Genomic DNA, 16,020 nt, shown 5'->3' on the forward strand with positions numbered 1-16,020 from the left:
ACAATGGTCCAATGGCCCTGTAAAATGTCACTACCCCTAATCACAATGTCACAAAGTCCTGGGTGTGTTGCCTAGTGTTACACATGACTAGCATATGACCTAAATGTATGGGCAGTTTGTGGTTTTGGAATTCCCCTCCTCCCTCCCTCTTGATCCCCCTGGTTTGTGGTTTTTTCCTTTATAAGCTCTGTGAAAATTCAGGTCGGGGTCGAACTCCTCTACTCCCTGTGTGGTGTATGAGTCTCGACCCCAGCATGCTGGCCTGAGCTCTCGTTTCATCTCGCTCACAATAAATCTTCCTCGTGTGATTACAGCAGGTCGGTGTCTGTGTCCTACTGGGTGCGCGTCTTTCCCGAGACTTGAGTGGGGGGCTCCCTTCGGGGGTCTTTCAGTGTCTTTTTGTTTTGCTTTGTTGTTGCTCTTGTTATAGTTATTATTGTTATTTTTTTTTAGCTCTTTGGTATATCTCTCTTTTCTTGTCTTCATTAATACATATTAAAATTATTTGGCTGTTGTCCCTTAAAAAACAACAACAAAAAATGAAATGCTCTCAATGCAGATCTTAGAACAGACATCACACTGACAAATCCCAAGCACTAAGGAGACCCTTCACACCATTTCAATTTGTTAGGTGGTGTCTTTCAATTCAGAGACTGTGGAGAGGACGGTACACACAAAAGGAAGACAATTTTGTTAAGGACTTTTATTTTGCTGGGAAGATCCCAGAGATTTTAAGTCATTGGAGTACCTGCATTAGGAAGTAGATGTGTCTCTAAGCAGGAAAACTTGAGATTTCTTACTGCAATCCTAACACTAAGCTTGACTAAATTGCAGTCTGCTCAAAAATGAGTCAATTGAGAAAATCAGATCAAAGCTAATAAAACGGCCCGGTAGCCCAAGAGAAGAGCATTTCTCTAAGTGCACAATAGAACATCCTTCCCAGAAAATAGAATTACTACATGACAAGAGGGGGAAAAGCACATTAGCAATACCTGGCTGAGAGCCCCTTTTGCTTTAGGAGGACATTATATGTAATAATAAACATGTCCAGACAAGTACAGACCAGCTTGGATAAGAATCACAAGATCTCAAATGTAATAATGGCATGATGTCATACGAAACTGAATAATTTAGTTTAGGCTTTAATAACCATACACACACATATATACATATACATATATACATATATACATATATATACATATATACATATATATATGGGTATATATGGCACACATGGACAGGACACATGGATGTCAGAGTACAACTAAGGAGTCAGTTCTCCCCCACAATTCTGTGGGATCCAGAGAGTAGACTTAGGCTGTCAGGTCTGCCTGTGCTGAAGAACTTCTGCCCATTGGGTAATCTTGCCGGCTTCTCTGCTAACTTTTTTTTTTTTTTTTTTTTCCTGAAATTTACAGATAATCTCACCCAGGTATTTCTACTGAATAAATAATACTAAGTCCCTTTCCCCTCTGAAGGCCCACAGAGAGGGACAGAAAGTATATTATTAGACTGGCTGAACTTAAATCATTTATATTCTTTCGGCCCCAGGAAGCAAGAGGAGGAATCTGGTGGAGAGAAGATGAGGGTTTTTTGATAGGGTAATCGTTGTTCAGAGCTCCCCAAGGGTGCAATCGTTTCAACACCACGCGAATCAGGATTCCATCGTTCTCCACGTGGAACAGGGGAAGAGCTTCTCGGAAAGGGTGATGAGGAATGAATGGCCTTGATAGGACAAGACTCTTAAAGACAGAGCAGTTTGTGGTCATCCCATAAAAGCATGTTCTTATATATAACACTAATTGTATTTCCAAGAAATGGCTCTTTTCTTATTGTACCGAGGAGATATATTTGACTTCCGGGTTCCTCTTTCATCATAAGAGTCTTCTATATAATCCATTCACTAAAATCTGAGACCCCTCATCAGAGTTCTTTGCGTCTTTCGATGTTCTCACAGAAGGGGGGTCGTGGAGCAGTACACAAAGGACGTGCTTTGTCCTCGGTGTAGGGTAATGTCCTCCTCAGGAAAGGAATTGTTGTTAGTGGTCTTTCCCACCCCTGTGGGATTTCTTTATTCATTTCCCAACAATCTTAAGAATTTTCTCTCTCATGAACTGCAGTAGCTGTCTGTACTGATGGCGATTCTTGCCCATTTTCAGACTTATTTATTATTAAAATTGTTAGTATTTAGAGCTATGAATTGTCAGTGAACATGGCCATGCAGAAATGATAGGCCTTCTGTAAGATAAACTATAATTTACGTAACTGAAAAGAGTCAGTACAAAATCTGTTGTGTAAGTCAGGACAAGGTTCCAAGTAAAAAGAAATCTTTATTTAAAATGGCACTGCACTATTAGTTTTTTTTAAACTGGGATGCCACCCAAGATTGTGAATTGATTTTTCTAACAAAAAATTGGCTATTTAACTTCCAAAACAGTTATGAAGTTTTGATATATCTTTAATAAAATCATGAATAGCCCTAATTTCCCTTGGCTGTTGAACCTTGCCAGCTCTAATTTTCTTTCCCTATTAGAATTGATTTCACTTCCTTAATCCAGTTTAGATATATGTTAATATTCCATATTCTTTCCATTTCACCTGCCCCAGTCCTGCACGTATGTAGTTTCCTACTGCCTTCATGTTCCACTGCTGTAGTGATGGAGGAAAAGGCACATTGACGTATGGATGAACAGGTATGACTATAGTTAACTATACACATTTGAATCAATTACTTAACCTTGTCAGTCATAACTAAGAGAGATGACAGTAACTGTATACCTCGCCTTGTCAGTTAAAAAATGATACACTATAAAGTGATGTTGCAACACAGATAATGCGCTACAATGCACAGAAACAAAAGCAAAGCAAAACACAGTCACAATGCAACCCATATTCTGACTACAGTAATATGTCCCGACTAACATTCGTTGAACACTTACTGTGTTCCAGAGACAGCTGATGTTAACTATTTGTTACCACATCAGACTGCACTGATTGGCAAGTAGCCACTGTCCTTTACCAACATGGACACCCTGGCCCTTTCCTATGATGCTCATCTGCAAACGAAAAGGTGATGTTTAAGTATGACCAGGACCCTAGCTCTCTTAGAGTTTTAAATGCTGTGTGTTAAAATACCATGACCAAAGGGAACTTGGCAAGGAAAGGGTGTATGTCCATTTACAATTCATTCTCAGATCATGTCTCACTCACTCTGTCCCCGAGGGAAGTCAGGGGAGAAACCTGGAGGCAAGAACTGAAGCAGAGACCATGGAAGGAAATTGCATATTGACATGCTCCTTATAACTCGCTCAGCCAGCTTTCCTACACCATCCAGGGCCGCCTACCCAGGATGGTCCTGCCCACAGTGGGCTGGGCCCGCCCATAGTAATCACTGATCAAAATTACTGGGCTACAGACTTGCCTATAGGGCAATCTGATGGAGTCATTTTTCTCAGTTGAGGTTCCCTTCAGGCTGTGTCAACCTGACAAGCCACCAGGAAACAGGCCACTGTAATATTGTGTTCTGATTGGTAAGGACGGGGGAAGTGAGTCTTCACAAATACGCCCTGTATTCTATCTAACTCTGTCCAGTACTTTCACTCCCGTGTCTCAGAGGGCGGACCACATCTTTCATGTACAATTACCATGTCTCTGGGATGCCCAGAGGAGCCAGAAAAGCTCCGGTGTTTTTCTGTCTGCCTCGTCAAGCAGGCACCTTGATACTTAGATGCTGACTATACCCATTAACGTCGCTGGATGCTGTCCCTGCATCGTGGATATGGGCTGGTACCGTCTCATGCTTCCCTGGGTTTCTAAGCTTGTGGCAGCCTGTTGCTGTAGATCTGGGGGAATTTCAGCTGTTGTTGGATTTGGTCTGTGAGTAGCTGGAAGATCAAGTGAAGGAGAAAGAGAGAAAAGAGTCTTCCTCAGGCTCTGCTGCCTCAGTGGCATGGTGGGTATCTTGTACCATGCACTTGCATTTTAGTTCTATTAATGAAAAATCCCTAGAGTGCCAATTCACCATGATTAAGTTTCAATTTTATATAAAGCCTTATCTTATGAGTATGAATGTTTTGCCTGCATGTATGCACTGAGTGTGTGTGTGTGTGTGTGTGTGTGTGTGTGTGTGTGTGTGTCTGGAGCATGAGGAAGTCAGAAGAGGGTGTGGATATTCTGAAACTGGAATTGCAGATGGTTATTAGTCCACACGTGGGTGCTGGGAATCGAACCTGGAACAACACGTGCTCTAAACTGCTGAATCATCTCTCCAGCCCCTCGATTTCTTACCCAATGGATAATTCTCATACAAAAATTAAATCATATACAAAGACACTGATTTTAATGTGGACGGAGGAGCTAGATAATGGACCTGCGACAAGCCAGTGGCTCCCCGAGCTCACTGTAGCATCTCAGGCATGCTTGCACGAGTCAAGCTCTGATTTCTTCCTGGCCTCGGTCTACTCTGTATGGAAGGAAAAGGGATTTCAGGGTGTGTGCCTTGTCCTGCTACAGAAGCTGTTATCTTCGAAAATGTACTCTAATAAAAACAACACATCCCAGTGTTTCTGGCACCACAATTTACAAACTCAGCACAATATGAATCTTAGAAAATAGAGATCGCAGAACCTGCCTCCCCACCCTGAAAAGATCATCAGAACCCCCTAAGCCCTGTATAGCTAACATTGTGATCAGACCACATTGTCATGGTAACTGGAAAGTCTAATAACAGTAAATTTTCTGCTTACGACAAGTCTCCAACAGTCCGTGTGGCGGGCAATGTGTGGGACAGGCCATTCATTTTGACACAGATTTGTGACTCACCAGTTCAGAGGGAACTCTAAAAGAGTGGAGTGAATATCTTCTCCAAAGAAACGAATCCCAATTTAAAACATTTAGTTTGTATTGATGAGTTACTCACTGAGCAGGTAAACAAGGTCATTGTGACTTCTGCGACACAGACTTGCTAGTCTCCCACTAAACTAAATGCCACCGAGCTGCCTTTAAAGGTACATGTTCTGGAACTTTACAGAACTTGACAGTGTGACTGCTCCTCGGGAATCTCAATGTGACCAATGGAAGATGTTCTCACATAGGTCCTGTGAAACTTTCCGTCAGCATGCTAACAATAATAAAAGCATGGATGCCCAATGTGGAATGGATTTGTGTAACTTGTATTCTCCTTTTAGTCTAACTTACCTCACGTTCTAGATTACCTTAAAAACTTACTCTCTAAAACATAGCACTCATAAAAGTATTGTATATATTGATATAGGCTTCCTTTCTTGTGTGTGTTTGATGATTTGAGACAGTCTTGCCTTAGGCTAGGCTGGTCTAGAATTTGTGGTAATCTTGCTTCCCCTTGCAAGTGCTGGCATAGACATGAGTCATGGCTTTCATCTGCTTGTTGCTGCTGCTGCTGCTGCTGCTGCTGCTGCTGCTGTTGTTGTTGTTGTTTTGTTGTTGTTGTTGTTGTTGTTCTTCTTCTCCTCCTCCTCCTCCTCTTCCTCCTCTTCCTCCTCCTCCTTCTTCTTTTTCTTCCCCCTCCTCCTCCTCCTCCTCCTCCTTCTTCTTCCCTTCTCCCTCTCCCTCTCCCTCTCCCTCTCCCTCCTCCTCCTTCTTCTTCCCTTCTCCTTCTCCCTCTCCGTTTCCTCGTCCCCCTCCCCCTCCTCCTCCTCCTCCTTCTTCTTTTTCTTCTTCCTCCTCCTCCTCCTCTTCCTCCTCCTCCTCCTCCTCTTCCTCCTCCTCCTCCTCCTCCTCCTCCTCCTCCTCCTCCTCCTCCTCCTCCTTCTTCTTCTTCTTCTTCTTCTTCTTCTTCTTCTTCTTCTTCTTCTTCTTCCCTTCTCCCTCTCCCTCTCCCTCCTCCTCCTCCTTCTTCTTCCCTTCTCCTCCCTCTCCGTTTCCCCGTCCCCCTCCCCCCTCCTCCTCCTCCTCCTTCTTCTTCTTCCTCCTCTTTCCCTTCCTCCCCTCTTCCTCCCTCTTCCTTTCCCCCCTGCCTTCCTCCACTGCTCTTCCCTCCCCCTATCTGTGCACTGGTTTAAGCCTGAGGTTGGATCTCTCCCACTAGTGCTCTTCATGTTACTTTCTGAGACAAGATTTATCACCGCATCTGAAGCCTACCCGTTTCCAGCTAGACTTGCTGTCCCTCAAGCCGCCAGGGTCTGTCTGTCTTTGGTTCCCTCCCAACCCACTTTTGCCATGACTGGGGATTTACAGTCTGTAGACACAAACTCAGGTCCTCTCTCTACCCACTGAGCAGTCTCCCCAGTCACCTCTTGACCTTTCTTAATTAAACCAAACTTCAAATATCTGAATATCTGTTCATAAAATAATAAATCTAGATTCTTACCTCATACAACATACAAGTAACTTAAAATGGGTCAAAAAGCAAAATACAAATACTGACACTGGCAGTTTCTTGGAAGAAAATCAGTAAGAATGAAGTTTGAAAGTCAATAAAGAATGACCTCTGACTGGAGGGTAGACTTAAGTGATGTCATTATGTCATCATAATGAACAAGAATAGACCAGAGACTTCATCACAATTAAAATCCACTGTGTATGAAAGGTCTGATCAGGGAAGCAGGAGCTGAGCTTGTTGACTGACTGCCTGTAATCCCAGAATGCCAGAGGTAGGGGAAAGAGGACTGAAAGTTCAAAGTCAACCTAAGACACATGATAAACTGCTTCAACAAAACAAAACAACAAAACCGTAAACTCTAAAGTACACCAATGAGCAAGAACAAAGCCTCCAGGGTCTGGCTGTCTCTGGCTCTCTCCCAACTGCTGTCATGACTGGGCCTTTAAAGCAAGACATCTAATAACACTCAGGTATTCAGTATAAACTCCAATGAGAAACAAACAGGACAACTTAGGCTTAGATACAAATTTTCCCCAAAGAATGTCTGTCAACATCCAGGAGTATGTGAGTGTGAGCTCTCTGTTGTCACTGAGGAAATGCAAATCCAGGCTACACTAAGGTGCAGCTGTGGCTATTCTTCATCGTCAAGGTGACTGGGTTTGGAGTTATTTAGGAGACATTTTCTGGACCTGCCTGTGAGTCTTTCCAGAGAGGCTTAACCGAGGAAGGAAGACCTACTTTAAACACACATGGCACCTTCGCATGGTCTAGGGTGTCATGCTGAATATAAAGGAGCAAAGCTCAGTATGAATATTCTTTATTTTTTGTGGTCCTGATCGGATTCAGTGTGGCTAGCGGCCTCATGCTTGCATTGCTATGCCCTTCGGCAATGTTGTCTGTGTCCCATCTTAAACTGGGAGCTAAAGTCAACCCTGGCTAGAGGTGAGGGAATGAAGAAAAGAAAGGCACAGAGACAAAAAGCACAAGGAAGCTGATCCAGTGGGATTCTGCTACTGCCAGCCATGTAACCAGGAACCTAGTGTAGCCTAGGGTATGGTTAGTTAGTCTCTGAAGGCCAACAAGGTCAGGCTGGAACATCTGGGAGGCAGAAAGCCACAGTTTCTAGTCTACACACATTGGTCAATCATTCAAAGACACTCATAAATTCCCAAGGAGAACTTTGCCACCCTTGTTCAGCCAGGACCATATGGATAACGGCAATGGGACCTGAGACTTTGGAAATTCTCAACATGGCTGTGCTCACAGCAAAATATACATTCACATAGGACTTCACTCAATCAGCACTTCGTCCACTACCTACAAGATGTCCTGTCACAGTGATTAGGAAAGGAAACAACACATGCCACCATTTAAACTGGTGTAACAGTGACACAAAAGGGGTGGGTAGGATAAGGGGCATCCTTACATATCACCACTGGGAGAGTAATAGAGTGGAAATATGGAAAACCATTGCTTTCTCAAAGTTCTGAACCTGGAGATCCTACATGATTCAGCAAACCCTCTTCCTGGACAACACGATCCTAGACAATATTAAAAACAGGTGCTCCATAAAAAATTTACATGCAAATGTTTATAGCAGCCCCTATTCACACCAGCCAAAAGGGTGGACAGAATGCAGAAGTTCACTGCGTTATGCATGAATTAAACAAGAGATAATATAGCAGCTGGCAGGAGTGCAAAAGCTAGGAAACAGGGAGGAGGCCCTGAAAAGCTCTCTTATGGGCACCAAATGGCCACAACACTCCTGGACTCAACCACAGCTGCTGTTGCCTGCATATAGCCTCCCCTCCCAAGACAGAGCAAGTAGACGTTCATTCATAGATAGGGGAGCTAAGGCAGTGAAGGGCATCTGTGGGGAGGCAGTCACTGTGTTCAGTGATAGGAGTTACTCGGGGTCCAGTGGGGAGATCCAGACCTGTCCCCACGTGAGTGGCCTGGTTAAGCCAAGTGAGTCACAAAGGAAAAGCAAAAACCACAAAATGAGACGAAAGTGGAATGGAGACTTTTGGGGAAAGTTCATTGAGGGAAGGAGGGAAAGAGAAGGTAGAGACATGAGTATGAACACAGTGTTACATACATGTGAACATAATGTTACATACATGTGAACATGATGTTTTATACATGTGAATGCTATGTTATATACATGCATGACACTGGTAAAGGAAAATAATAAAAATATTAAGATAAGAAAAATACTATATTGATTGGAGGGGAAGAGATATTTTCTTTAGCGGTGTAGCCACTGGGAGGGTGCCCATGCCTCTGTAATCAACCCACATCAGTGCCCCTGAAAGCAGCCCTAATGAAAACCATTGGATCTCAAAAAGAAAAAAAAAAGACAAGAAAGTAGAAGTTGGGGTGGGGAGAGGCTAGATGGAAGGAAGAAAGGGGTTAATAAGATGGTGGGGGGACAAGAGAGGGTAACCAGGGTGTGTGCATTTAACTGAAATAAATTACATGCATGTGTGTATTGTGTACCACTATGTACAATTAATATATGCTAATACAAGTTGAAAAATAACAGAAACGAAACAAATGTTCCACCTCAAATCTCCAAGCAAACAAGTCCAAAGGCGTGGTCTGTCAGTACCATAGAAGATTGTTCTTCTGGGAGATAAATGATGTTTCACACCATGTTTCAACAGATTTTTACTGGAAAAGATTTTGCTAACTCAATAGGCACACACATAATACACACAAGAAAACTAAGTGTTTTATAATCCTATTTCCATAAAATATCCAGAATGGGCAAATCCAGTCTAGAAAGCAGACTGGAGGTAGCCAGGGCCTGGGGTGAAGACGGCAGTGCTGAGGAGGAAGGGGAAGCTCTCCTAGCTGAAGCAGTGTTTTAGGGGGATAAAAAGTTTCTCTATAACTAGTTGGGACAGTATTACAGCACTAAATACCCAAGGCCACAGGGCCAGACAGGACAATGTGGGTAAAGAGAGAAACATTTTTTTGTTTGAAATTTGCAACCATAAAAAAGAAGTAAAATAAAGTATTCAAGATCTCACACCAGGGCCTGGAGTGGTAGCTCGGGGGCTAAGAGCATTGGCTACATTTAATAGAACCCGAGTTTGTTCCCCAGAACTCACTTCTAACTCCAGTTCCAGAGGATCCAGTGCCTTCGGCTGAACTACCCAGATGCCTGCATACATGTGGAACATACACACACACACACACACACACACACACACACAGACAGACATAAATGCACAAATACATATAAAATAAATATTAAAAAACTTAAAATGGCCAATTAAAATTCTGACAATAGGACTATAACTTAATTTTGTGAAAACTTGTCCCTAAATCCCATAAGTCTGAGTATACTGGTTAACCCAGGTTTTAAGCAAAGGAAAAGAATCTGGAATCCATTTAGCCATAGTGTATGAAGAAGTGGTTGCATTTTTATGCAACCAATTCCAGGAGGCTCAGATGGTGGTGGGTTTCATGAAAATCTCCTGTTACTGCTGTAAATATTCTTGTGAATGTCCTAAGAAGCTTTTAAAAATAATTGTGTGTGTGCATGTGTGTAGATGAGAGTATATGTGTGTGTGTGTGCGCGCGTGCGCGCGCGTATGCATGTGTGAGTGTGTGTATGTGTGTCTTTCTCTCTGTGTGTGTGTGTATGTATGTGTGTTTTGTTTCAGAAGAATTTTCCAAGCTCTATGAGAGACACATGAATCTTATTTTGTCACAGTGTTTGCAGATAAGGTCCAGAAAGAATGCAGCCATTTCTCACTCTTGAATTTTCAGAATAATCATGTTTCTCTGGGTGTATTTTTAAAATTATTTCACTTAATTGAACCTGTGAACAAAATACATGATTCATTATAAAATAGCAAAGACATCCCCAGAAGGAAAGATGGCCCAACAGAGGGGAAGACATCCAACAGAGGGCTTTCCTTCTAGCAGGACTCACTCACGTTTAGTTCTCTCCTGAGAATCTTAGAGGCCAACCCAGAGATTTCAGACACATGCAAGCAAGTAAATGTGCACCATGTGAATGATTTCTATTTTATTTCTAGTTCACACTCTTCTAGACTGCTTGACTTTATATCCCTTTTTATAGATTGGTACGTGGTCAGTTTTAGGAGTCTGCATTGCTAAAAAAGAACAAGGAAAAAGTGTCTATTCAGAACATTTCTTTAGATTGCAACAATTTTGAAGCCATTTAGTCAACAAATATCTTATTTAATATTCATGCACATATATAATGTTTAATTAAATTCCTTCCCCTCTGATTCTTTCCTTATTCCTTTATCACCTTTCCTTCCAGCTTTAGGTCTTTATGTGCCCTTTCTCTCTCTCTCTCTCTCTCTCTCTCTCTCTCTCTCTCTCTCTCTCTCTCTCTCTCTCTCTCTCTCATCCAATGGACTCCATGTAGTGCTGCCGGACCATCTGTTGGAGCTTGGGCAGTCTCTCAGCCCCTCTCCCTGGTAGCCAATTGCTACTAGCTCCTCAAATAGGGGCGGAACTTCATGAGCCCCCCACTCCTACCCACACACACATTTGAATCAAGTGTAGAGTTTATCATTAAATTAAGTGCAGAAGTCAGTGTCTCTGTAAGATAGAGTCTGACGTATGAAGTAACTTTCTTTCTCTCTCACTATGTAGCTATGGCTGCCCTGGAACTCACTGTGTAGACCAGACTAGCTTTGAATTAATAGAGAGCCACTTGCCTCTGCCTCCTGAATTCTGGGATTAAGGACATATACCAGGATATCAATCAACTTTTATTTTCAAGTTGAATGAGTTTCTGTTAGTATGAAATTATGATAGCTGTTTCTTCCAATTCATCTATCTATCTATCTATCTATCTATCTATCTATCTATCTATCTATCTATCTATCTATCTACCTGTCTATCTATCTATCTATCTATCTATCTATCTATCTATCTATCTATCTATCTATCATCTATCTATCTATCTATCTATCTATCATCTATCTATCTATCTATCTATCTATCTATCTATCTATCTATCATCTATCTATCTATCATCTATCTATCTATCATCTAGTTTTTTTGAAACAAAGTCTTGATTCTTTTTTTTTTTTTTTGGTTCTTTTTTTTCGGAGCTGGGGACCGAACCCAGGGCCTTGCGCTTCCTATGAAACAAAGTCTTGAAATACAGCCCAGGATGGTCTCAAAGTTGCTACCTCATGCCTCCATCACCTGGATGCTGGAACTACATGTGTGTCACTATACCCAGGTTTCTACTGATCTGTTCTTTATGGAATGATTATGTAAGCATGGGTTTGGGATTTAGGCTCTGTATATATAAAATCAGAGTAAATTCTTTCATTTCTACAGTAGTCAGTTCTGACTTTTATTTTAAGTGATGGGCTTCTGTCATTGTACAGTCCAAGTGTTGCATGTTTAGAAAAACTGAAACAACACACAGAGAATGGTCAGGAACTTTTCATAGTCAACTTCAGCACAATGTTAGGAATTCCTTTTTCAAAGTGCTTATGCGATGATTGGTTTCAATGTCGGCTTGCCACAAATATGAACCACCCAAGGAGGAAGCCTATCCTGATGAACTGTCCTGATATAGGACAATCCACCCCACTGTGGGTAAGCACCTTTTGGTCACAACCTAGATAACAAAGGCTGGAAGGAAGAACATATATCCTTTCTTTGTGTGGCTTTCCCACTTGTCCCTTGACTTTCCACTTTCAAACCGTGCTGATTTATCCCATTGCCACTGCTTCTGAGTGTGTCTCAGATATCAGAACCAATGTGTCCAGGGTTCCATTGCTGGACCCGTGGCTCTCTGGGAACCTTTCAGGTTTGGGACATACATTGGGATTGCTGTGGAACCCAGTCCTGTGGGCTGAGAAAGTCCTGGGTTGTTGGCCTCTCCAGTGCGAGTCAGTGACAGTGGAACTTCTCTGACTGCTGAGAACACAGCCTCATGCGTTGGGGAATCACAGCTTTCGGGCATAAGACATTGGCCTGTTTGCTTTTGTTTATTTGTTTTGGTTTTTTTATGTAAGCTTATTTAGCAAATTGTCTCAGTGCATAAGTTAATCCTATTGGTTCCTTTTCCCCTAGAGAACCCTGGTTAAATACAATTGTGGTGTCAGGAATGGGTCTACAGAAACAAAATGGTAAGGATGAGTTTCCCTAGTGAGTCTGGTAGTATCTGGAGCTGGTTTTCCAACTGGATGAAACCTATGGACCAGAGACTCCTCTGGTCGCATGGAGAACACTGAACATCCCCAGTGAACTGAAGAGCAATAGTAGATGTAATTTGAAGATGCTCCTGATTCCCCTGTTCTGAGAATGTAGTGGCCCTATGTATAAAACCTTTGAACCTATGTGGGAAAATAAGGTCGTTGGCTACTTCCTTTTGGCATAACCAATCAGAGTAACAGCATCAGCGGCATCAACAGAGCTAAGTGATAAACCTGACAGTTTAAAGATGTCTAAGTATGTCCTGGAAGAGAATCTTTTCTCCAGATGGAGCTACAGAGGAACAAAGCCAACCCCCCCATTTCCGGACTTACAACACAAGTTCAATTCTTAGCCTTGAGGGTGTCAGCCATTAAAATGAAGGAACTGGTTGGGAGAATCCTGTGACTTGGGATGACAACGTGTGGGAGGACTCTCAGGAGTCTGAGGGTGTTGAGTCCTCAGATACTGATGGGCCCACTCAGCCTGAGGAAACAGTCTTCTCACCCATGACAGAGATATACCCCTCCCCCACGTCCAGTGATGTTGCCTTCTCTGTCCCTGCCCAAGGGAATTAATCCTGCTTCATCTGCAGACTAGAAATGACTTTCCCTAAAGAATGTGTCAGACAGACAAGACAATGCTGATGTCCCTTAGGGAGCACCTATCATTATCTTTAGACCTATATCTAGACTTAACACTAAGCAGGGCCAAAAATAGAGATAGGAAGTATGGTCTGGGAAGAGGTACACTACACCAAAAGAGATTAATGAGATTTAAAAAAAAACACTCAAGCAAAAGTCTGTGAAATATCTGTGGGGATAGATTTTTAGGGTATGATATAATAGTGGAAGGAATAGAGAGTTGAGTTTATCAATATGGCTCCATTGAACTGAGATTCTAGACTTCCTATCAGTGGACTCATCCCTGGAGCAGATTGATTCTCCCTCTCTCAGTGGCTCTTTAATGCCGTAGTTCTTCATCCCTGAGTGGTGCCTTGTAAAGTTTCCTCTTCCACACCAGCATGTCAACTGGTATTGTCACTGTACAGGTCTTGATTAGGCAACCATACTATGGAGATGTCAAAAGTGTAGCTTCCCTGCCATACACAGAAGATATTATTCCACAGTAGAAATCGTGGTCCTCTGGTTCTTCTAATCTTTCCAGCTCGTCTTCCACCAGTGTGCCCCAAGTCTTAGGTGTAGGGGTTGTGCTGTAGACAGATCATTTAGGGCTGGTCATGGCTGTACTCTACATTTGCCAGTTGCGAATTTCTGTAGTGGCCTCCATCAGTTGTCAAAGGAAGCATCTTTAATGAGGAATGAGACCTTCAGAAGTCTCTGGACATAAGGATAAATGTATAGGATGCAGTGAGCAGTTGTACTGGCTTAGGAAAGCAGCAATGGTAGCTTTTCTTCCAGGATCTCCACAGCCATGGGTGGTGAGTAGGCTCACACTTCCAGGCATGAATTCCCTCCTATTGTGTGGCCCTTAAGTTCGATTGGTCAGCTTTTGATTACTGCTAAGGTGTTTGGTTGTAGGTGTCACGACTGAGGAACACTGTTGATTACTTTGGAAACTTGTATAGCTCCTCCTGGGACTATGAGATCCAGTCCTACAGGAGGAGCTTCCAGGTCACTTTCAGCCTGATTCCTCCAAGTCCTGTGTTCAAAGTGTGTGGTGTATTTAGCAATAGAGTTTTACCTTCAAGTTCTAGGAGACATCCAAGGGCAACTGGCAATAGCCTGTATTATTCTAGGAGTCTCTTCTTCCACAACCAACAACTTGAAGGGTGATTTTCTATGCCTGACGCTGGTTTTATTTATTTATTTTTTTGTTGTGTTGTTAAATAGTTTATAGCTCTTGGGGGAAGCGTTATCACTCCAGGTAGCATAACTTCATTTAAAACACACACACACACACACACACACACACACACACACACACACACACACACAGAAAGAGAAACACAGTTTTATATATATTATAATGTTATATATAATATATAACATATAATGTATAATCTATATAGTATGTAATATACAGTATATGGTATATAATATATACTATATAGAATATAGTATATAGTGCATAGTACATAATGTATAAAATTTAATATATAGCATATATTAATTATATATCAAAAGCATATATTATGTATTAATTATATATCATATATTAGTCGCATGTTTTTATACTATATTTTATGTATTTATTATATATTATATATTGTACTATATTATCTATTGTATAGTATACTTATACTATAAACTATAATATATGAATATATAATATATGATAAATATATAATAGATTATATACAAAATATGGAAAAATAATATAATAAACAATAGATAATGATATAATAAACATATAATTGATGCATAATATATAAAATATATAATACGTTATATATCTACTTAAGTAAAAATAATATGTTTCTTTATTTCTTCTTCAAACATCCCAATATAACTTAAATTTTTTACAGCAGTATCAGAACATCCTCTGACTGTATTCACATGTGTAAAAATAAAGCAAAAAATTTATAGGTGGAAAATTAAGGAAATCATAAAATAACAGAATTTCTGAGATAAACATGATGAAATTATAAAAGTTATAAATACAAGATTTAACTTTAGGAGGTATGAATCATCTTCCATAAATGAGATCTAAGGCTTAGCTTGAGGCTTCTTTAGTAACTTGTAAAATAATAATTTTACAGTTAAAGCAATTTAGTTTATTATGCTTTCCTTTAAAATATTTGCAAGAAATTAGCATAATTTAAAGCTAAATGGTAATTTAGAAATGTATTTCTGCCTGTCTCCATAATCTTTTCAAAGTCATTAAAATATGGGAAAATTGTTTGGTCTATATAAAATGGATCAACCTTTTAATAATGTGGTTATGTTTTACACTGATTATAGTTATTGGTGCCGTGCACAGTTTTACACACAAAAACATAAATAAGTAAAAGGAACTCGATTAACTTGTTAGAAAAGCCACAGTTAAATATCCCAAATGAGTAACTTAAATCTTGAAAGTTTATTGTTTCTCCATCCTAGACAACTGGAAACCCAAGGCTGGGGTCGTGTAGTGAGAATTTCGATTTCTTAGGAAACCCAGCTATGTTGTGTGAATATGTTTTTGTTTTAAACCTAGGTGTGGGATATGGTGCTGCTTCAGATTGTCTACAGTCACTATGACTGTCTGTCTCATGGTGTAGGGAGGGTGTGATTTGTGCCAGCTGCAGATAGCGTATGTTTGGCATTCTGGGGACTCTTGAGAGAATATAAATGGATTTCAGAGGGGGCCTGTGGTGGCTGCTGCTGCCCCCGACCCCTGCTGCTGCTCCTTTGCTGCCCCCACTGCTGCCAGATCCTGTTGTTGCTGTTTGTCAAGTGGTCATGAGCAAAGAGATGAGAAGAAGAAATCCTGAGGATGGAGATTGGGCTGCC

The 16,020-nt window shown here is 41.2% G+C and overlaps 1 long non-coding RNA gene across 1 annotated transcript; it reads right to left on the reverse strand.

Annotated features, from left to right (window-relative positions):
* Positions 1-4,072: 4,072 nt before the first annotated feature.
* On the reverse strand, positions 4,073-6,467 carry LOC134483045 (uncharacterized). The gene is made up of 2 exons (XR_010059873.1): positions 6,350-6,467; positions 4,073-4,465 (listed from the first exon to the last, which is right to left on the reverse strand). It is a non-coding gene; the product is annotated as an uncharacterized LOC134483045 (long non-coding RNA).
* Positions 6,468-16,020: the final 9,553 nt, after the last annotated feature.

The sequence above is a fragment of the Rattus norvegicus genome, chromosome 18, assembly GCF_036323735.1.
Source record: "Rattus norvegicus strain BN/NHsdMcwi chromosome 18, GRCr8, whole genome shotgun sequence".
Taxonomy (NCBI): Eukaryota; Metazoa; Chordata; class Mammalia; order Rodentia; family Muridae; genus Rattus; species Rattus norvegicus.